The sequence below is a fragment of the Trachurus japonicus genome, chromosome 11, assembly GCF_045865225.1.
Source record: "Trachurus japonicus isolate A0001 chromosome 11, Traja_1.0".
Classification (NCBI taxonomy): domain Eukaryota; kingdom Metazoa; phylum Chordata; class Actinopteri; order Carangiformes; family Carangidae; genus Trachurus; species Trachurus japonicus.
Window position 1 is genome coordinate 11,304,587 of NC_140917.1, and position 22,858 is coordinate 11,327,444.

Sequence of the window (22,858 nt, forward strand, 5' to 3'; positions counted from 1 at the left end):
CCCAATCGGCATTAAAAATGTAGAGTTATTCCTCATTCCCCCCCTCAAAGGGGTCGTCCTTGGTGGCCCCTGTTCTGTCCCCGGGCCTCATGTTGAGCACCACACTCCTGCATGACTCATAATGGCTGCTGTTGCGTCTTCTGAAGCAGAGATAAAGGAACATCCCCCTGAGGTGAAATCCCTAACGGCTGCTGCTATTGAATTTTCCCCTTAAACCAAACGTCTGCCAATCATCAGCCTGCAGCCGAACACACACAGAGAAGAAGGAGAAGAAGAGGTTGAGATTCCTGCCGCTATGATAAATCCCTGCTCGCTTGCCGTAGAGCCAGTTTAGGGGATAAATATTAGGAATTAGGCCGAAAGAGCTGAAAACCTGCCCAGATACAGCTTAAGTCTGAGAGGGGGGAACAAAGCATCTTCATTTGAAACAGTCATAGGGAAAGAAACAAGTCACCTGAAGTTTTAATGAGAGTTTATGACCGAGGAGGAGGAGACGCATCAACAGGAAGCTGAGAGTGACGGACTGAGCCGCTGTTTTCCAGGAAAAAAGGGAGGAAAACAAAGTGGGCGAAGGAGGGGAGGAGGAGGAGGAGGAGGAAGAAGAGGAAGCCTGAGGGTCCACTTAAGCTAATTAATGGATTGACGCGCACGTGCAGTGAGCGTGCACGTTGCATTTTAAAGGGGGCTTAAGTCTTCATCCATTAGACAAATGAGAGGGCAGGAGGGAGGCTTCAAGTGGAAGACTAATGGGCAGCAACACACACACACACACACACACACACACACACACACACTAGTGGCAACAAAGAGTAATCAGTCTTCTGGACTAATCAGGATTTTTCTTTTTTTTAATGAACACACAATCTCTCACTCTGAGGCTACAAAACACACTGATTGAATTAGAGCAGCCAGAGGGGAAAGAGAGAGAGAAGGAGGGAGAGAATGAGAGAGTGAGAGAAGGAGAGAGAGAAAGAGAGAGGGATGGTGAAGAGGGGGGAGGAGGAAAAGCAACAGAAACAGCTGAGCAGGTGAGTCACACCTGGATTCAGTTTCAGTGTGAAAGTGAGCCGGAAGCTAAAAGCTAACCGTAGCATTAGCATCACAGAGAAGAAATCCTGTTGTTAGCTACTGTTGCCGTACATAACAACATGTCTACTCTGCACAAAAACTGCACAATACTGAGGGTACAACTATTTAATGACACAAAAACTAGGCTGAAGTGACTGATAAACACTGTAACACACAACTTTTATTCACTATTGACGCACGGAGCAGCCATCTTGGATTGCGAGCTCAGGGTTAGCAAAGTTTTGTGAGGCTTCTGAGTTGAAATTCAAACTTCATGGGGGTTGCAGATCATATTTGGTCTCAAAGTCCCACGAAGTGTGATAAAAAAATATATATATAAAAAAACGCCAAAATTTATCCTACATCTAACTTTCTGTCCCGGTTTCCTTCCACAAACACCGCCTCACGGCTTCAGTCGACCTCGGAACTGATGGAACGACTCGACGCTCCTGTTCAACCTGCCTCCAGTTGTGGCCTGAAACACTCTGTACATCTGGCTGACATATGCACAGCTGTAAAAATCAAACGCAACCCACACAATGACTTCAGAAGGACGTGAAACCACATCGAAGCCGAGACTGTATCGAGTTAATTCAATATATGCACAATGGGTGAAGACGTTAACAGCCGCAGCGTCCTGTGAACTCCTGCTGCCTCATGACTTTTTTTCACTGTATCTCATACAGACTTGAGGAATCTTATCAATGAGCAGAGAAGCTTCTGCAGAGTTATCTGATGTTATCTGCCAGGGTGAAGCGGCGGGAGTCGGCTGATCGGCGCGCGCACTCCACTTCATTACCTGCTGCGGAGCTAACGCTAACTAGCAGCTGTCTGCAGACATCAGGCCGACGTCAGGAGACACAAAGAGCGGGAGAATTAGACTCTCCCGCTGCCTCTGATCATTAAAGCTGAGGAGAGAGAAGAGGAACTGATGCTGACAGCCCACGTGTGATGATAAAGACTGTTATCAGCAGAGCAGGTGCTGGAGGTCTTTGATTATTCTTGATCAAATGTTTCCAACATGAAGTCATGGAAAACACGATGAAAACTCACTTTCTGATTAAAGGGATAGTTCACCCAAAATTCAAATTTCACTCTGGTTGTGAATGGATACCAATTTTCTTCGTCCAAAAAGACACACCAAAAAACATCCAAATACCTCCATACTGCTCGTCTGTAATGTCCCTCTTGTATTGAAGCCCCGACTGACACAAGAAGAGCAGTGAACCGAGACACTGGGAGCTTCCGCTACAAACAAGCTTAAAATATATACTTATTTAATTTTTTTCGGAACAATTTCTCAGGTCGGGGCTTCAATACAAGAGGGACATTACAGACGGGCAGTATGGAGGTATTTGGATGTTTTTTGGTGTGTCTTTTTGGACGAAGTGGTATCCATTCACAACCATTATATGGACAAATACTGCTGCGCGGACCCCCCCGTAACTCCGAGAAGGCACGGAGGAATTCTCACAGCTCTTAGTCGACATGAGGGTGAGTAGATAATGAGTGAAATTTTAATTTTGGGTGAACTATCCCTTTAAGCATTTGAGATATTTCTGAGCTGCAGCGGCTCTATAAAACACTAGGGTGCACTGCACAGTCAAAGTTACCGCTGGATGTTAATCACCACTTGCATCAGACCGTGCAGAGCTGCAGGTCTGACTCCAGGTCAGATCAGAGCCTCATCCCTCAGGTCCTTGAAGTCCCCCACCCGACCGGTCGCAGGGGCTGACCCGGGATCAGCCCTGGGCTCCATCTTCTGCTTTTATTTCTGCACTGAAACTGAGGCTGGAGGCTGAGCGTGAGATTAAAACGGCAGCAGCAGCCGGAGCTCAGAGCGGCGCTCGGCTTCATTTCCATGTGATTTAAATATCGGGCCCCTCAGTCGTCGTCGTCGCTCTGTGAGGAATCGGAGCCCGACTCAGATCTGAATCTGATCACACTGAAACAGCACCTCAAAGTCTCACTCCCAGCTGTTTTTGTCATTGCTTTCACGCACACACACACATTTCCACATCACTGCTGTGAGGGCAGAGGATTTCGACTACCCACAACCCACTGCTTTCAACACCAAGAGGGCCCAGAATATCAGTTTCCTGGGGGATCCGAGGTTTTAATCTCGAACAACACAGTGTGTGTTCGTACTGTACGCACACGTAACTCCACATCAAACCTGTTGGTGTGTGTAGTACCCAGTGCACGATGCGTGTCTGAATAAAGTCTGTGTGTGTGGGTGTGTGCGTGTGTTTGCCACAGGTGTTTGATTTTATAAACAAATCAAATCATGACTGGATTAATGACGGGGCCTCCTCCAGGCTCACTGTTTTTCATTTCAACTTCTCATTTTGGAATCAAATGTGTTGAAAAATTCAAACTCATGTTTATTTGCTGCTGCAGTGTCACAACCTGAAGCTAAAGGGGCTGATCAGCTGACTGGTCACATGATCACAAAGCAACACAGTGATCACATGCTCCTCTGGTACAATGGAGCAACACCTGACACACATAAAAAAACCTAATAAAGTGCATTGTGTTGAACTGTAGCAACAAATCAAACCATCCAATAAAAACACCACAGATGACCCTGGGTGAGCCTACTACATCTTGTTATTATCAATATTTTATTTCTCGGCCTTCATTAGAAAGCACCAGCGGAGATAGACGGGGGATTTTTTGGAGCCTTTACTCTGGGCCATCAGGTCGTCCCCGGATGAACTCCTTCTTAGAATTATTCATTAAACCAAAGAGTGAACTCTTTAGATCTCCTGTTGCAGGACCATGTTTATTAACTATACAGCCTAGGGCCGCACTGATGAAGGTTCATGTTGCTGGAGAAAAGTTTTATAGGTTTGTTCTGCTGTGTGTGTTGGAGTGCGATATTCTGCAGTACTCTGGTAGAGCATCTTTTTCTTTCTTTTTGGATCCATTATATGTTATTATTATGAACATCTGTATTATCATGTTGGATGGCCATCTCTTGATTGGCCAAGACAAGTCTCTCTTGAAGGGATAGTTCAACATTTTGTCAAATTGACCCATTGCCATAATCCCTATAGTTTTAGGAGTAGGTTCGTTACCTTTAATTGTCGGTGCAAGCTATTTTTAGAACAGCGGAGCAGAGCCGTGAGCTGCTCAGAGCTACGCTACGGAGGCTAATGGGATTTCTTGGTTTCCCTGATCAAACTCGTCAAATACACAATCCAACAACTCCAAAACGCTCTGGTGGACAAGTTGTAAACCGGCACATTCACCACGCTATGAGATAATAACAGAACGTTAGTTAAACATTAGTTCGTTAAATTCATGCAAAACCGCTGATGCGTGTCTCGTGACGTTCCGTTATTATCTCATAGCGTGGTGAATGTGCAGGTCAAAACTTGACCACAAAAGCGTTTTGGAGTTGTTGGATTGTATATTTGATGAGTTTGATGAGGGAAACCAAGAAATCCCATTAGCCTCCGTAGCGTATTTCTGAGCAGCTCGCGGCTCTGCTCCGCCGTTCTAAAAACAGCTTGCACCGACAATTAATGGTAGCGAACCTACTCCTAAAACTATAAGGATTATGGCAATGGGCCAATTACACAAAATGTTGAACTATCCCTTTAACCCCTTACACCCACTGGCCTGTGGGTTGTGTTGCTTCTTATTACTGCTGGCCCCAGGTCCTAGGCCATGGACGGACCAGTGGGTGTTAAGGGGGATAATGAATCTGAAGACCTTCACCCAGGAGACATATCAGCTTCACTAGGACACAGTCCAAATGGTCCAGACCTCATCATCAGGAGGTCAAACTGAGAGTGAGCTCACCTGGAGCCTCAGTAATGATGAGGCACAGCAGCAGCAGCCCCTCCCTCACTCCCTCCTTCTCTCCCTCACAGCGAACCAGAGACTCCACCTGCACAGAATCGGGCTGGAATGATGTAACCAGATGCAAACATCTGGAACAGAGTCAGACAGATGTAGTTTTTCACTTTGTACCAGGATATTTCTGGAGGCTGAGGAGGATTCTCACTGGGGACTCTCGACATCCTCCATTAATGTTCCTGTGTTCTCACAGAAAATAAATAATTATATGAGCAGACTTCTCTTATTTTGCATATTGACACAGTGAGAAATCCTCAGACTATACAGCAGCTCTGCAGTTTCAGGTGTGTGACAGAACCAGAGAGAGGAAAGACCCTTCCACCTGCAGAGCCGAGTCATTTTCCAGGGCCGCGGGGAGCAGAGCAGAGCGACGGCGAGGATCCTCCACGAGGAGGTGACTGAGCACCTCCATTGAGCCTTTTGAGCCCTCGCTTTGACAAAATGAGAGCATGTTAACAGACTGGACCCTCTGGACTTCAGAGACGTTGAAAGATCACCTTCAGATAATGATCTTATTTTTTTTTTCTTCTTCTTTTTAAATTCCCTCTCGGGTACGGAGCTCATCTGACGTTTGGAGGCAGGAGTTTCTCCTCAGCTCCGGTTTTCTGGGGCAGACAGGAAACTTTGGCCCACTCAAAATTTGGGACACAGGATAAAAAAAAAAAACAAAGAAAAAAAATAAAACAAGTGAATAATACCTGCTGGAAGTGGGCCACCTCCGAGACTGAGTGACCAATAGAGGAGAAGAAAAATTATCTCACAACACTCAATCCACCTCCTTTCACTCCCACTATGTCGGGTGGAGATGAAGCAGACGTGTGACGAAGGGTTTTTGTTTTTCATCTGCTCAGGAAACGAGGTCAAAGACTGAGATGCAGAGCTGAAGTTTCAGGGTGAAAGAAAGGCCAAAGTGGGACACACACAAACACACACACACAGAGATAAACTCAACACAACTTTCAGTGGACTACTGGACACTTTCAGTTTTCCAGAATCAGACCGAGTCCTTCCTCGGAGACCTGTGTCCTGGAGTTCAAACAGCACAGAGATGTAAAACAGACCAGATTTCATTTCCAGCTGTTCCCAGTGATTAGAGCGAAGCTGTAATTCATCCTGATCTACCAGAAATTAGGAAACCGAGCGTCACCCTGTGAAATAGCTGAAAGCCAATATGATCATTACTTTTTTTTTTTTTTTTTGTTACAGAGCGAGACAGAACGAAGACTCATCAAACAAGCCGCCACGTCCCTTTTTGTTTGTCTCTCCGGTTTAATGAAGCTTGAGCCACTAGAAGAGATGATTAGTCTGTGAGATCAGATATTCAGATGGAAATTTAACATTTATGAGACGGTATCAACGTATCAGACACTACTGCACCAAAACACTCAGAACTGGAAATGAGCTTTTTGGGTTCTTGCAAGACTCTTGATCACATCTGGAGTTTTTTTAATGGCATCTCACATTTGACCATGATCAGAAAATAACATATGAGATTTTTCTTTTAATTCTGAGTTGCTTTGTTTTGTTTTGTTTTTCAAAATTTGTGTTTTTAAAGGGATAGTTCAACATTTTGGCAAATCGCTCTGGTAGACAAGTTGTGACCTGCACATTCACCACGCTATGAGATAATAACAGAACGTTACGAGACTGAGTCGTTTTCAAGGTAAATTCATGCAAAACCGCTGATGCGTGTTCCTGTTAGGGGCAGTTTTCAGCAAGCAGTCTCTGCATTTACCTCGAAAGCAACTCTGTCTCGTAACGTTCTGTTATTATCTCATAGTGTGGTGAAAGTGCAGGTCACAACTTACAACTTACACAACCAGAGCATTTTGGAGTTGTTGGATTGTGTATTTGATGAGTTTGATGAGGGAAACCAAGAAATCCCATTAGCCTCTGTAGCGTAGCTCTGAGCAGCTCACGGCTCTGCTCCACCGTTCTAAAAATAGCTTGCACCAACAATTAAAGGTAACGAACCTACTGCTATGACTATAGGGGTTATGGCAATGGGCCAATTTGCCAAAATGTTGAACTATCCCTTTAAACCTTAAAATTCTGAGTAATGAACTCATAAACTCACATAATCGCCCCCTTTTTTTAACCTCCAGTGGCCCTAATACAAAGTGTGTGTGTTGAGTGACTGCAGTGCAGACCCTGTGGACACATTCATTCAGCAGTGTGGGAGCATGGTGGTTATCTTATGGAGCGAGCAGCACAGAGACTCAGAGGGTTTAAAGTGCGGTATAGCTCAGGTGGCCCGGTGGAGGGGCGACTCCACACAGCTCATTACTCTCAGTAGCTCCACCTTTCCAGTCTCGTTAACGTCAGCTCTGCACAAACCACCAGGAAACGCGAGGAAAAGCAAAAACCACCGAAGGAAAACCCGGAGAAAGCGAAGCCTCGGTCCGTGAGAGTCTGAGTTCTTCGTGTCAGAGGCTGCCTTGTTTCCACGTCATGTCAGCAGAGATCACACACACACACACACACACACACACACACTGGTGTTAGGCTGCCAGAGAGGGGAATCATTTTATCACTAATGCACACGCACACCCACACACAGAGTCATATATGAGAGGTGGGGGAGGGGGTCAGGAGGTTTTAGGGCTTTTTCCAGCCAGAGGGATAAAGACTGGAGGGAAACGGGGAGGAGGTCGAATCTTATCGGATTTAATCCAAAGACAGACGTACAGACCCCCACCCTCCACATTTCCCCTCCCCTGCCAACGGCTCAAGGACACACGCAAGCACACACACACATATTGAGACCCTACAACACACACACCCATACGCACACATGAGGAGATTAACCCCTTCAGCCTTTTAAAGTCTCAGGAATTGGGCCACATCGACAATGACTGTTTGTTGCAATGGCTGTTTGAGGTGAAGCAGGTCTGAGGATTCAAACCAGCAACCTGAACCTGAACCGCCTCAGGCCTGGACCAGGACGAGCTGGAACAGACCATCACGCCTCGACCTTTAACCTCTTATCTACGACCGCTGCTGGAGTCCATCTATTAAAACTGAGTCATGTTTCTGCTGCAGAATTTCACAGTTTCACAGGTTGTCTCCTTCACAAGAGCGAAAATGAAAAATCACTCCAGGCTTCAAATTCAATCTCTTTTGCAACTCCTGTCACCACTGCACAGTTTTCAAACACCAGATCCTGAGGATTTAGGAAACGGTACCGGCTAATATACTTAGAAAACATTGTGGTTTTGCTCTAAATCGCAAGGAGTGAAGACAAAAACAATAGACAAACAGTGATGTAGACTCACAGTCACTTCCTGTTTGGGTGTTGCGTCTCAACTACTAGTGGCGAAAGTGACATCGCATAAAATATAAACTCTACTGTCTGTATTTTCTACAGCTAACGTATAGCACAGCGAGAAACCTACTGTTTATACCAGTTCATACATGCCCAGTCTACAGTATGTGAATGGTCATGTTTGTGTTAGTATCTTCGGGGGATTATTTCGGTAACACTTTATTATAAATATACACTATTAAGCATTAGTTAAGCATTAATTACTAAATTCATCATTTATAACAGATAAATACTCATTAGTATGTAGTTTATAAACATTAATATTGTATTGTATTAATGTGTTATAAATGAAGAATTCAGTATTTATTGATGTTTAATAGTGTGTACTTATTATAAAGTGTTACCAATATTTCTAACACGAAGCTGGGCGCTCGTCTGAATCTCTAAAAATGATTTTCACCTTCAAAAAAAATTCTACTTATTTTGGTGGAAAAAATATTTCCACAAGCGATTTTATTTTCATTTATTTGATGAGTGTTGTTTTCTCTGCTGGACAGACTTTGACTACAGTCGCTTCTCCGTCGCCTTATTGGCTCCAATCTGAGCTTCTCACCACGTCTCTGAACACCAGGAACATTTTCTTCTGATGGGTTCTTCCGGATGTTCAGTCGACAGAAAAGTTTCTCTCTGCTTCTGAGGATGTTTATGGACATCACACACTGCATTAGCCTCTGTAGCCTGAGGCATCATTGCAGATATGTTTATACTAGTGGTGTAGCATTGTAGGCAAATGATCCTGAAGCTAAAATCCAGTTATGTAGCCTTGTGTGAAGACTCAGATGAAGGAGAAGAGGAGAAACATTAGAGAAGGAGGAACCGACATGAAGTATGTAGAAAAAGAAGAGAAGATTATACTTTAAAAGAAAATGAATAATATAACGTAATAGCGTGGGGGCGTCAGTCAGGGGGTGCAGGACTACAGGGTCTCAGTGATCTGACAGTGAGACGATGAGATCAATGCTGTCGTGTTTGTTTGTTGTCTGCTGCAGTAATAAATCTGCTGTTGTGTATCTGCTGTTTCACTGTGCACCGGGGCGTCTCTGGCCTTCAGCAGGACTGAGATCAGATAATCCCTGCTGGTCTTAATCCCTGACCTGAGAGGGGAGAGGAGGTGGAGGCTGGGTGGGGTAGGTTGGGCTCGCGGAGGTCGACAGAAACGACCCCGATCTCTGTTTAACGTTCGGGGGCCGAGGGAGCTTCACCTGAGTCCATGCACCATTTTGAAAACAGCACAGAGATTCATGACCGTGCAGAGATCTACTGGCAGTTTTTATCAACAGGAGAAACTGCAGTGACAACAACACAAGATTCAAACTCAGTGCAATACCCTCATTTTACCACCATTAACCCAAATCAAGAGAGTTTACATCTGATGGACAGTTAAGATGGAGCTCTGAGCATCTTGAAATTCAAAGCTCAAGTACAAGAGACTTATTTCAGATCAAAATACAGTTCAGGGAAATAAATCGATGTTTCTCCATGCTGCTCGTGTCCTCTGTTAAACAACAACAACCAAAAAAGATTTAAGAGGTAAAAAGGTCAGACACCATCATCACCGTCAAATTAAAATCTGCAATGAGCTCTGACAGTCTGTTGTTGTGCCACAGCAGCTGGACACACAGGTGACGCATACACAAACAGCAGCCAGCTCAGTCCCTCCAAACATCTGGACACAAAACATCCCTTAAAAAAAGGTCCCTGGTTATATAAAAAGGGTTATTTGATTATAAATCAAAAATGAGCCGTTAGGACTTCTGCGACTTTGTGATGTCATAACAAAGCATGTTAACAAGCCCCTCCCACCTGGTCAGAGCATCAAATTTAACAGGATTTACCGTATGTCTGTAAGTGTATAAGTAAAACCCTGACATATTTTGAAATTTTTTCATTAGCTTATCGGAAAACAGCCATCCAATCAGATCAGAGGCTCAGAGCCTCCTCTCTTCTGATTGGCTGACACCGACCTGTTGTTACTAGGGCTCCAGAGAGAAGAATAAGAGAGGAGAAGTAAAGAGATGTTTTTTGGTTCTTAAAAAGACAAATATATCTTGTTTCGGATAAATATGACAACTTCCCAGTTGAGAAAACTGTGTTGTTAAAGTTTCCAGAACAAAAATTACAGTGACTTCACTTGTTTGTTTTTTTCTTTGTGGTAAAATCTCCTTCCCTCAAACATTTAAACCTTGAAATGTTCCAACAACAATTGTCTCCTTCTCAAAACTCAGCTTTTAACTGGCCCACCTTCCTCTCAGCTTGGGGTTCATTCTCACATCTGTGTGGAAAAACATTATTTGCTGTGAAAACAAACTGACAGTCTTCCTAAATTTCAGTTTGTTTTTCAAGAATATATCTCTCCCACTTCAGCAGCCTGTCAGGGCAGGAAACAAGACCTCAGATTCTTCTCTTTTTTTTTTATTTCCACAGATGACCCCTCCTGGCTCAAACAGCGGCGGCGGATAAAAGTGTTGTGCCAGATTTGGGTTTTAATGACAGCTTTAAATCTCACTTTTCGTGCTGCCAAATAAAAACACGGCTCTGAAACCGAAAACACCAAATGCTGCCTCAGTTTGGATCCCGGCTCCTCATCCGGTTCTGCATCGGTACGACGGAGGAACCGAAGCCAAGCGGCACCTTCCTCTGACAGGTCACCAAACACCCCCCTACCCCCCTCCAAAAAAACACTCATCAAATCTGTTTCACACCAACACCCACGAGTCTGTTTTTAATTTTGACTCATATTAATATTGATGGTTCATGTTCAACATTCTGCTGAAAAGTGAAATAAAGCAGAACGAGATCAACAAAGTGATTAAATTAAATTAATTCTGTTAATTTATGTTGGATAAAGTTTGTTTTCATAATGAGACTTTTCTCACGTCGTCTCCCTGGTGACTCTGCAGTCACCTTTTCATATTTATTCACTTAAAAGCAAATTAAAAAGCGGTGAAATATTAATATTCAGCATTTTAATGAAGGAAGTAACTGACTAAACAGTGGACATGTCTAATACCTGGAAATACAGACTCAAACATCTCACCAACAAAATCAAAGTATCAGTCTCGTCAGACTGAAGGTGATGAGTGATCACGGCAAGGGGTTGCATTAACCAATCACAGTACAGTCTGCTGCCCACAACTTGACATGCATGGGGCATTTGTGGAAGCTGGTATTTTGGGGTTTTTTAGGCCTTGATTGATAGGAAAGGTGTAGGGAGACAGTTAAATGGCGCCTCAGTCTTTATAATTGAAGTAAGAACTGGCCGTTTAGCATCGTTATCACTGCAAGGCATCCAAGCGTCGTGGTTAATTTCACCTAATGGCTAATGACCTCATTGACAAACTAAGCTAACCAGCAATTGACCAAACAATTAGTCAAATTATCTCCCTGATATTTATGTGAAAAATGCTCCAACACCACAGCAGCTAAACAACAAGGAGCTAGAAAACACATGGCAGCTCTGACCTGTCAGTCAAAGATACCACAACCTCAATTATACACAACTTTAAGCCTTAAAGGGATAGTTCACCCAAAATTCAAATTTCACCCTCATGTCGACTAAGGGTTGGGAGAAGTTTCAGAGTCCTCCGTGCCTTTTTGAAGTTACAGGGGGGCTCGGCGCAGCACTGCACTGCCGTATGACGGTTGCGAACGGGGCTCACTTTTCTTGGTCCAAAAAGACACACCAAATGCAAATTGCGCGAGATTTGCACTGACACTGACCTGAGACACTGGGAGCTTTCCTCTACAAACAAGCTTAAAATATAGACTTTAAAAAAAATTTACGGAACAATTTTTCATGTCGGGGCTTCAATACAAGAGGGACATTACAGACGAGCACTATGGAGGTATTTGGATGTTTTTTGGTGTGTCTTTTTGGAGGAAGAAAAGTGAGCCCCGTTCGCGACTGTCATGCAGTGCTGTGCCGAGCCCCCCTGTAACTCCAAAAAGGCACGGAGGACTCTGAAACTTCTCCCAACCCTTAGTCGACATGAGGGTGAGTAGAAAATGAGTGAAATTTGAATTTTGGGTGAACTATCACTTTAATAATACAAATGGGTTTTCTAAAAAATACAAACCATTGTCATTAAAGCAGAAGTAAGCGATCTGGTCGTTTTGGCTAATGCTGCGTTCCAGGTAGGCTTTTGAAACCGTAAATTGCAGCTTCAAGTCACAACTTACGACTTTGTAGCGTTTCAGGCAACCCACTCGTGTTTTTCCGACCTGTTTTACCTGTGAAAGTCACTATAACGGCCACTCGTAACTTCCGACCCGTGAACTCGTACCAGATCGAACTGGTACAACTTCACAGGTCGGAAAAACACGAGTTTCCTTGAACGCACCATAACAGTCCTCGTCCCTACGTCACCACATTCACGGCGTCCCTTGGCTGCACACACAGCCCTGCATGCCGTTCTCTCTCCTCATTGGATAAAAACTGTAGGATACGAGAAATGTTTTCTCCTCGGCTCAGAGCAGAGCAGAGGGACTGACAGACCCGTGTTTCAGTCCAAACACTCTATGTAAGTGATTGCTGTCGGAAGATATAACTATTTAAGACTTATATTAACACAAATATATCACTTACTTCTGCTTTAAGGAGGCTATTATCCATAAAAACAAAAACAGTTCGTCTGACATGTTTATTCTGCTGTGAAGACAGTTTAACTTGGGAGTCTATGGGGATATCAACACTTTCTATCAGTTTGTCTCTATCAAGCGAGCCGACCCAGTGGAAACACTCCGTCATGCTTTACTTTGGCACATTTTCTTGTAAACTTGGTTGAACCTGATCACAGTCTGTTTCTCCACATGCTCGCTGCAGTTTCCATGTTTGCTTTGGCAGCACAAAGTTTAGTTTAACGTTTGTCATTTATTTATAACAGTGAACCACATGTTGACTGTAGCACTTATTTATAGCCTCGCTCTCAGTGTGTGGATGTTGTTTCTACTCGGCTTCTTACTGGTGTGATTGGAAACTTCAGCTCGGTGAACAGCGGGGTTCGTGTTTCATTCGATCTCCCCCCAAATCTTTATTATTAGTCTTCTTTAGATTCTGGTTCATGGCGTTTTTAATCATAATAAAGCCAAGAGACGGAAACATGAAGGCGCAAGAGTCTGAGGTGCAGAGAGTCGTCTGGAAACAGACGGAGGAGGAAGACAGACGCCGCGGTTCATCACACTCATCTGCCTTTAATGTGTGAAGCTTCAGCCGACAGAGAGAGAGAGCGAGAGAGTTATCAATAACACAGAGAGAGAGAGAGAGAGAGACGAGGTCTAATTATCCAGAAACCATTATGAAGCACCGTGACAGAAAGAGAGCACTTTGTGGTAATAACAGCAAAACAGACAGACTGAGTGACAGAGAGATACAGAGACTCACAGGGAGGGAGAGAGAGAGAGAGAGAGAGAGCACTTTGTGTTAATGACAGCTGAACCAGACGACTGACAGATAAGAGAAGGAGAAGAAAACAGCCTCGCTCTGTGGTTTTCTGCTCGTGTGAGTTTGTTGTGGGACGAGCGTGTGATCTGACCCACATATCAGAAAGGAAGACGAAGAAGAAGAAAACACAACACACGTCACATCTGCCTGCTGCAGTCACAGACCGCCACGCTGGCTTTCAAGTGACTGAACGGAGCCGTCAACTCGTCTGTCGTCGTCGCTTTAACTAAAACAGATAAACCAGTCGGTTTGATCAGTGTTTCAGTCACACAGGGATGTCACGATCACTTGTTTTCGCAATTAATCCCGGTATTAAACGCCACAATTAATTGATCGTAAAGATTCTTAAATACCGTCACTTTCCGAAAAAGATTATATATCGAAACCATATCGGCAGATGTGCGCCAAAGTAAAGGAAGACGCACAGATACTAATGTAACAATGTATTGGGGGGAATTTAAATGTTAGCGTGTGATTTGTAATTTTAAAATATGATTAAAATAAACTTAAACATCTGGTATAGAGGACAAATAATGGCTTATATGTCAAACACTTTCCTTGGGGGATTAATAACTGGTTCTATATTAAGAGATTAGTAATGTATGAATGAATGAATGAATGAATGAATGACAGTTGGTACACAGGTTAAGATTACTTTCAATACTTAACTATATATCACTCTTCGTCTCATTGCCCAAGCCTTTTCCAGAAATAAAGAAAATGCAAATATATGTAATTATATTTTGACTATATTTGATTTTACACATTCATAGCGTTGTGAAATGTATTGATGTATAATAATCGTGATAACTGTAATACCGTGATTATTTCTCTGACAATAATCGTACCAAGAAAATCTATAAACGTGACATCCCTACAGTCACATATTAATCTGATGTTGCAATAATAAAACTGTTTTTCTTTTTAATGCTCAGAACAAAGATCTGCTTCAGGATCAGCGACAACGTGAATGCAAAACAACAAAAAGGTTGATAAGATCTCGTTCGTATCGTCATGGTGATACAGTTATCCTAAACAGACAAACACTTCATTACTCATCCGTCTATTGAGGCAGGTGTGCAGGAGCAGGATGGAAGGATCCAGAGAAACATTGTCTGATACTCTTGCACCAAAATGAGGCAAATGAATAGTTTATTGCAGGTCAGAGAGAGAGCAGGGTTTGTTTTATAGAACCAACACCTCCATCAACCGGAGTTACAGCGTTGAATTATGACAAGTGAGGATGTCAAAGTGAAGTTGACCTTTGACCTTAAGGATGTAAATGCATTCACATCATTATTCAATGAATATTTAGCTGAAACAAAATCACGATATTCTTTTTTTGACTGTATTATATATCAGGACATTTTGAATTCTTCTTTGTAAATGTCTTATTCCTGCTTTTATGACTCAGCTTCCACCTACATCTGTACTCTGTACTAAAACATTCTTGTTTACCACGTAACATTAAACCATTAAAATGAGGTTTCTGGTGAATACATTTTAAAAATTTCAATGACCAAAAAAAGAAAGCTTGACCTGCAACAACGACAGAGCTCAGAAAAACAAATAACTGCATCAACTAGAACAAAGACACTGATCTCAGATCTGTTTCTCCTCTGAACAAGTGTGTCTGCCTCCATCTTCAGAGACTGTTCATGCCACCCTGAATTTGAACCTAATGGATGTTTGTGTTAAACTCTGCCACAATCCGTACGTGATGGCTAAACACATGTTTTTGTGATGTCACAGTGTGGCCTTGACCTTTGACCGCTGAGTCGCTCCAGGTGAAACTGAGATATCAACCTCAGAGAAACAGAATGGACGACATAAAAGCATAATTTATTTGAATTTTAAAACCAACTGAGAGGCTGTGACTTGGACTGAATTAGCGATATCATCTGATCACTGCGCTGGCTCCGTCTTTATTCCTGCTTCTCTCTCTCTTCAGCTCCTCTTGCTGTGGCTCCAATAAAAGCCAAGGTAAAGTGAGACAACAAACAGAGATGAAACGCGCACAGATTGCGAGGAACAAAATAAAAGTGTGGAGCGGAGGCAGGTATCAAAGCGGCTCTCAGCGGGCGTCTGACGAGCCGGTGTAAAAATAGTCGGCGGGTCGCTGCCACCACGAACGAGGAGACGCTGCTCCTGTCAGACTCAATCCTCCGTGTGTGAAGGAGAAGGAGCCAGACTCATTATCGGCTGCGGTTCACACACAGCCACCACTTCCTGTCTGACCCAGAGGAGTGGTCTCCATCGCTGTGGCCCCAGGCTGTTTGCCCAGAGACTTCCACAGATCCTGAATCGCTCAGGCTGCACAAGAAATGTCAATACTCAATATATCTATAGATCTACACACAGCAGTGGTGATAGGTATAAGTATACCCACTGAAAATGCATAAATATTTCAGTATACCCAGTACAACAAAACTATCTAACAGGGTTCAAGGGGGTCCCCAACTTTTTCTTGAAATGTTACCACTTTTTCTAGAATTCTTGAGTAATTTTACCAGTTTCTTCTCAATTTAAAAAAAAACCTTTTTACTATTTACTACATACTATTTTACTTTTACCACTTTTTTTTATTATTGTTTGACTTTTTTTTTTTTTGAAATTTTACCACTTTTTCAGATAAATTTTTAACAGATTTTTCTAAAAAAAAATAAAAAAAAAAAAAAAAAAAAATTGCAAAATTTTAGCCTACCACTTTTTTCTAAAAGATTTTAAACTTTGTTTATTTTTTTTGTGAGAATTTTTACCACTTTATTCAAGAAATGTTTCAATTTTTTTGAGAAACTGTACCACTTTTTTCTTTCTATTCTATTCTACTTTCTATAATCTTTCAAAAATGTAGGCCTAATTCAAACGTGCATTGATTGTTTGTGTATTTCTGGTGTTTGCTTCAAAATTTTGTCCAATGGGGGTCTGTGGTCTAATTTGTGTCAATTTTGGGTCCTTGATATGAAAAAGTTTGAGAACCACAGATCTATGTGATACAAGTACAGTTTACCCACCCAAAAAACAAAAAATTAGACTTCACCACTGACACACAGATATTCAAACAGCTCTGAGTGAGAAAGTGTCTTCACCTTCACCTCACTCTCCAATCAACCCCAGAAATATTCCATGCACAGCACGGAAAAGTGTCTCGACTTTCCGAACACACCCTGACTTTCCAGGTGTGTTTTCCGGGCCCTTTTAACGGGAGCCGGTCCTCACAGAGACGGAGAACCCGAGCTCACAGACACACACAGCCTCTCAGGCATCATACATTATCTGTAACACACCTATTATCATATGAAGTGCCCCATTATCTGTGTTTATGGGGAACCTCGGCAACCAGAGGCAGCCGGCGACGTATCACACACACACACACACACAACACGTTTATGCTAATGAGCTCGTTAAGTGAGTTAATTAATGTGCTGATTAGAGAACAGAGCCGCCCTGACCCGACCCGTCGCCTGAACTCCGTCTTTAGTTCGCCTGTTTCCTCGTTAACGTGCAGATTAATGCAGCAGCCGACGACGTCACCGGGGCGACGGAGTGAAGATGAGGCTGAGCCGACGACGCGGTGTCATCGCTTTAATTGATACGGAAACCAGAGGCTCGTCTGGAGTGAGGCCGCAAAACAACACAAACTCATCTGAGTCACTTGTTTGTTCAATGTTTAACCCTCTGACGCCCAGAGAGGAGTCGACCATGCACGCCATCTTTAGAGCATCATAACTCCTCAATGGTTTCAGATGGAGTCACTCACTTTGGGAAATAAACTATGATTAAACGTTAGAAAACATCATCATACTAACTATGACTTGTCCAGCCAATCAGAGTGTCTGATGAAGAGGTTTGGCTGCCAAAAATAAAGGCAGCCCTGTTTTATTCTGCTCTCAAAGTGAGAAGAAGTCGGTTGAAGTTTATTGTAGAGACAGAAAACAGATATTCAGATACTGATTTTCAAAGGAGAAGTAGAAGTCAACGCTAATGATTGCTGCTGAAAACACTGAGTTTAACTGATGAATAGATGAAGAAAAAAACTTAAAACCACCAAACAGCTTTCTGTGTTGCGGTTTCCCTTCATTATTATGGTATGCAGTGTTTTTTTTCCATAAAATAAGGAAACGTTGAGGTAATTTCTTTATTTTGGCAGCAGCTGAACCCTATCAGGCTCTACAGGAGTCTTTATTGTGGGACTCTGTTTGACTTCATGAAACTTTTAACTATGACAAATTCAAAAGGCAAAACAAAAAGGGATGAAAAAAGAACCATTAAAGTCTTAATGTGAGCCTCAGGGAGACAGATTTACTGCTGCTTTATCTTTCTCTTTTTACCTAAATCTCCAGATACTCGAAGTCAAACGGAGAAAATCAGATTCTTTGAAGGAAACGTGTCTCAGGAAGTTCATTTAAGTTCATTAAAAAGGAAAACACTTTAGATAAGAAACCTTCTGTGAAAATCTTTTTTTTTTTTTCCTGCTTTAATTTTTCTCTTTTTAAAATCTCTTGTTATCATTTTTAATAACATCTTTGTCCAATTCAAAATTTGACAAATAATTATAAGGAGTAAAAGAGACAATAGAAACATCTGTGTTGCAGAGGCTTAAAAGAGAGGATTTCATTAACGGTGAATGAGACAAATTATTAATTTCCCTTTTAGCTGCTTATTAGAGGAATATTAATGCCTATTAAAAAAACCTCCACACGCTGCAGACAAACATTTACAACACACTGTGCCACCGATCCACCTCCTCCTCCTCCTGCCTCCACTCTTTAATGGATTTTCGACGCAAATACCCTTTTAAATCTGCCAGATAATATGAAATTCAGTCCTGAATTTCAATGTTATGGTACAAAATGAGGTCATTACACTCTTTAGATCAGTTATTAAAAGCATGGTGTATCAATTTATCCACTGATTGGATATTAGTACCTTATTTAAAAACCTTAAGTACAGAGGTTTCCATAGAAACTAAGTTGATGACGTCTAAAGATTGAGACGACGTCTGAACATCCAATCAGAATCAGAGGCAAACTCAGCCCTTACCTTGAATCCAGGATTGTCCGATCACAAGCAGCTCCGCAAAGAGCCAATCAGAGAGCGAGAAATGTCCTAATCCAGGTGTAGAAGGAGAAGTCCAGACTCCAAACGCTGCCCCAGTCCTGATTAAGTCCTCTGTCTATGAATCTGTGGAGGGACGGAGAGGAGAGATAAGAGTCAGGAGTGAAGCCAGGTGAGGAGGCAGCTGCTCTCTGCTTTCATCTTTATCCTAATGCATTGTGGGATGGGTGCGGGTTTCCCTGAGAACTGGGACACGGAGGTTTTCAGACTAAAGAGGGCTGGAAGATCAGGTTGATATCTGAGCCTGCAGCAGGACCAGCGCCGGGTATCAGACGTCTGTGAAGACAGTTAAGACTGTGGACACCGAACGTCTCGGATGTGAGATGAACTCCTGTTCACTTTGATCTGAATCGCAGTTTCTGACCCGACAAGTTCAGGCAGAAAACATGTTGCTATTTATGCACAGACGGAAACAGGAACTGTATGTTTTTGAGCACAGCCAGATCCTTAGCACCTAATCTCATGCATCTACTATCTCCTGTGTTTCGTGCATGCATTATCATCCTCTTTGCACATTGCGATCTTGCAGTTACCCATTTGCTGTCTGCACAAGTTCTAACCTTTTTCTGCACCACTGCAGCCTTTTGTGAAAAAAAATCATTCAAATATTCAAACAGGTTTCGATCTTTCTCACATGAGTTAATTCCAGGACTGATTTCTGTTCCATTCATCTTAACTACACAACTCTGAAGAGTGGTTTTTAATTTGAAAGGAGAGGTGCAGGAAATGGAAAAATGTGGCCAGGGTGAGAGAGAGAGAGAAGCAGAGAAAGATTCAAAGATTTAATCAGCGAACATGACAGACCAGCAGGTACCAGACGTATGTGCAGATACAGGTGATGCTGGTTCTCAAGGAAAAAGTCAATGAAGTGAAACTGGATTTAAAGAAAGCCTTTCAACGAGAGGATCTTTATATCGACAACCAAGTCCACTCATCTCTAATGCAGCACTAAACCCTTTATAGTATATATACTGTAGTATTACTGAACATGCTGTTGGTCACCATCAGTTTTTACCAGTGCATGTAATCAGGCTGCATGTGGCAAGGAGAAGGATGAAAAAAATTGAATTCAGGGAACTTTTCCCTCCCTTGAGCAGCAAGTCTGACATTCCGATCATTCATTTCGGAGTCCTCCACCTCCGTGACAAGGTGTCATGTGCACACCTGACTTCGGCATCTCATTAGAAAACATGAATCTAGATCGGCAGCAGCTCGGCATTCCCAGCCGCAGAGTGAAAAGTTCCCCCTCACTCCTCTCAACAAGTCTCAGAGAAAATTAACTCCAGCTCTGTTTGCGACGGCGGCTGAATCCCCTCACTGCCTGCCAGTCAGGAGTCACTCTGCCTCACTGAATCCACTGTGAAATGGAGAGATGACTGTACGTCGACTGTGCTGATGGATTTATATTCCTGCTGCACGCCCGCTCTGCCTCTGAAGACCACTTTGAAGTCCAGGACGTGTAGGGGAGCAGAAAATTCACAGAGCCGAGCGAAGAATCAAACACCGCTGTCGCTCATGGACTCGGTTTCAAGCAAGAACTCAGCCGGGAACAATCTGAAGTTTACTGCTGGTGAAACATAATAAAAACCTGAAGCTCCTGTTCAGCAGATGACGAGCAATGAGGAGATTTAAAGACGTGAAATCATTCGGCTGAGGAACAAAACCCAGCAGCTTGCTTTGTGTTGTATTTCACTAATTTCACATTACTCGCAGTAGATTTCACTCTCTTTGTTTTTGTTTTTTTGGCCTGAACCAGACGTTTTGTTCCAGATTTCGGCTCTAATTAGCGGCTTAATTGGGAAATTAAAGCGTAATTGTTTTGTTTCAGTGGAGCTCGTGGCAGTTTGACTCATCTGCAGTCGGGGAGCCAGACAGAATCACGTCTGAGAGAAATGATGATTTTTGCCCCTGCAGTCAGTTTGACCTGACGAGAGATACATGAAACTGAACTGAGCATCGTGGATCATCACATAGGAGCAGGATAAACAAACGTGTGAAGAAAAAACACACCAGAGTTACTTTAAAAAAAAGTCACGTTCACCACAGATCAGTTTTCAGTTCACGTTGCAGCAGCTGCTCTACACCTCTGTCATGAAACATGTTAAAGATCCCATGTTGTATAAACTAAAATATCATGTCTGATGTGATTATAAATCAGCTCTAGGTACTATAATAATACTGTGAAAGTATCAAAGCCTCAGTCAAACAGAGAAATAAACACAGACTGTATTCAGAAACTGAGCATTAAAACAAGCTGGCAGGACTTCCTGTAACATTGTGATGTCACAACAAAAGCAGTCACCAAGCCACGCCCACCCGGATCCACCATCCAACCTATTTTACCTGAAATGTGCTTTATCTTTTTACTCGATCAGTCAGAAAACAACCAGCCAATGAGGAGGGGTACTGACAGATCTTCTCTTCTGATTGGCTTAGCAGTAACTATAGTAACAAGACAGTGGTTTTGACTGTTTTTATTCTGAAAACAGAGACTAAAGCAGACAGTGAAACAACAGCATAAACTTTAAGAAACTGCCTTTGAACTCATGATTCTCTAAAGTTTTTCTGCTCTTATTACAAAGCGGATTGTGACTCTGAACCTCCAGACTCGTTACTGATTCACTTTGTCATTGTTTGTCACTAATGAACTTTTTTCTCAGCTCGGACCCGAAACTGCGGCAGCAGTAAATAAAACAACAGACCACACAGAGATGTGCTCCCAACGCTCCATTACTCTCCATGATCTGTGTGTTACTGCGGCATACTGATTCATTTTAAACTCCTCATTTAAATCACAGCTGACACACGGAGCCTCTACACGCCATTACCCAGCAGTCCCTGCGGCGCGTCTCTGACATGTGAACACACAGAGAGAGCGAGGTCGGCTCATTAGCGTCCTGCAGCCTCGCTCTCAGACCTGCTTCATGTTCTCGCACCGAAACACGACGGATGAGACGAGACCAAATCTATTTGTCTCTATTAACATCTAATACAGTGAGTACACACACACACGTACAGACTCACACACACTTATAGCTTCCTGTTGACTTTCTGATTGGTTTGAGCAGCCCGCGCTTTCTACCACTGTGAGGAGAAACTTCACACTGAGAGTCGCTCTCCGTCTCCACCATCCTCCGTTCTCTGAGAAGAAGTCGGCGTAGTGAGGAGAACAAACACGAGGCCTCTGGGTAGAAACACGACTCGTCTACTGCAGGAAACACCAACCGCATGTTTTACATCTACGTCCTGCAGGAACTGCTCAAGAATCCTGCTGAGCCCAGTGAAGACGACACAACCTTCAACATTATCTTTGTTATTGTCCTTTAGATGGTAAAGTTTAAAAACTGTAGCTAAAGATGGATGTATGACATCATCCACAGGAGTGTTTTTGAAGCTCAGAGTGAGCTGCCTTATCTTTGCGATCTTGTCCAGGTCTAACTCCGCCCCCTAATTTCCAGCTAATCCAAAAATGGGCGGAGCATGTGAGGAGCTGAGATTTGACAACTGCAGCAAGTACTCCTGTTAATATTGTTAGCACAGCTCAACATCCAGGCGTCTTTATTCAAAGGCTAAACCAAGGCTAATTCATATGTTGGCTAATTAGCTACTTAACAAGCTAAGCTAACGTAACAGGAATATACACCACAACCACATTTAAAGAATCAAATTAGCTGAGGTGGGTCCAAGCAGAGAGCTAGCAGCTAGCTAACAGTGGCCTACTCATAGTGGCCACGGCCTCAGTTATACATAATTTTAATCCTTAATAAAATGTAAACAGTTGAGTTATCATATGTCATAAAAGGGGAAATAAGCTGAGCCTAAAAACATGTTTTATTTTAATGTGAATATGAGTCTATGAGACGTGACTCACTTTAGGGTTCTGCCTCAGGTGGTCATTAGAGGAACTGCGGTTTTTGGCACTTCAGTGTTGGCTTCATTTTTCAGCCCTGGAGGTTGATACTCAGTTGACTCATATGCAACATTTAGACAGTCACATGGAGGAAGCTCTCTTAATCATATATTTGAAAGGATTTATGTGA

The 22,858-nt window shown here is 42.8% G+C and overlaps 1 protein-coding gene across 1 annotated transcript in view; it reads right to left on the bottom strand.

Moving 5' to 3' along the window:
- Positions 1 to 22,858, bottom strand: part of LOC146978267 (semaphorin-6D-like) — a 150,559-nt gene that overhangs the window by 97,431 nt on the left and 30,270 nt on the right. The window contains exon 2 of the mRNA XM_085790575.1: positions 18,744 to 18,884. The gene's annotated coding sequence lies outside the window, so the exon portion shown is untranslated. The remainder of the gene's footprint in view (positions 1 to 18,743; positions 18,885 to 22,858) is intronic.